The sequence below is a fragment of the Geospiza fortis genome, unplaced genomic scaffold (genome assembly GCF_000277835.1).
Source record: "Geospiza fortis unplaced genomic scaffold, GeoFor_1.0 scaffold1591, whole genome shotgun sequence".
Taxonomy (NCBI): domain Eukaryota; kingdom Metazoa; phylum Chordata; class Aves; order Passeriformes; family Thraupidae; genus Geospiza; species Geospiza fortis.
This window is the reverse complement of record NW_005055165.1, coordinates 18,392-18,826: the sequence shown is the minus strand read 5'-3', so window position 1 is coordinate 18,826 and position 435 is coordinate 18,392. Positions and strand designations below refer to the sequence as shown.

Sequence of the window (435 nt, the reverse complement as noted above, 5' to 3'; positions counted from 1 at the left end):
AGGGACTGGGAGCACTGGGAGGCACTGGGAGGCACTGGGAGGGACTGGGAGGGACTGGGCAGGACCCCGTGCGCACCCACTCACCCCGCAACCGCGTACTGGGCAAACTGGGAGCACTGGGAGCCCTAGGAGAGCTGCTGGAGGCAACTGGGAGCACTGGGAGAGGCAACTGGGAGCACTGGGGGCGTTACTGGGAGCACTGGGAGAGCTGCTGGGCGCAACTGGGAGCACCAATGGGGGCAACTGGGAGCACTGGAAGGGTACAAGGAACCTCACTGGGAGCACTGGGAGCCGTTACTGGGAGCACTGGTGTGTTACTGGTGGTGTTACTGGGAACACTGGGCAAACTGGGAGCACTGGGAGGGACTGGGCAGGACCCCGTGCGCGCCCACTCACCCCGCAACCGCGTACTGGGCAAACTGGGAGCACTGGGAG

General features: G+C 65.3%; 1 protein-coding gene across 1 annotated transcript in view; it reads left to right on the top strand.

The window, feature by feature from the left end:
- Positions 1–435, top strand: part of LOC102041255 (voltage-dependent L-type calcium channel subunit alpha-1D-like) — a gene marked incomplete at its 5' end in the record, with an annotated part of 2,120 nt that overhangs the window by 278 nt on the left and 1,407 nt on the right. The window lies entirely within an intron of this gene.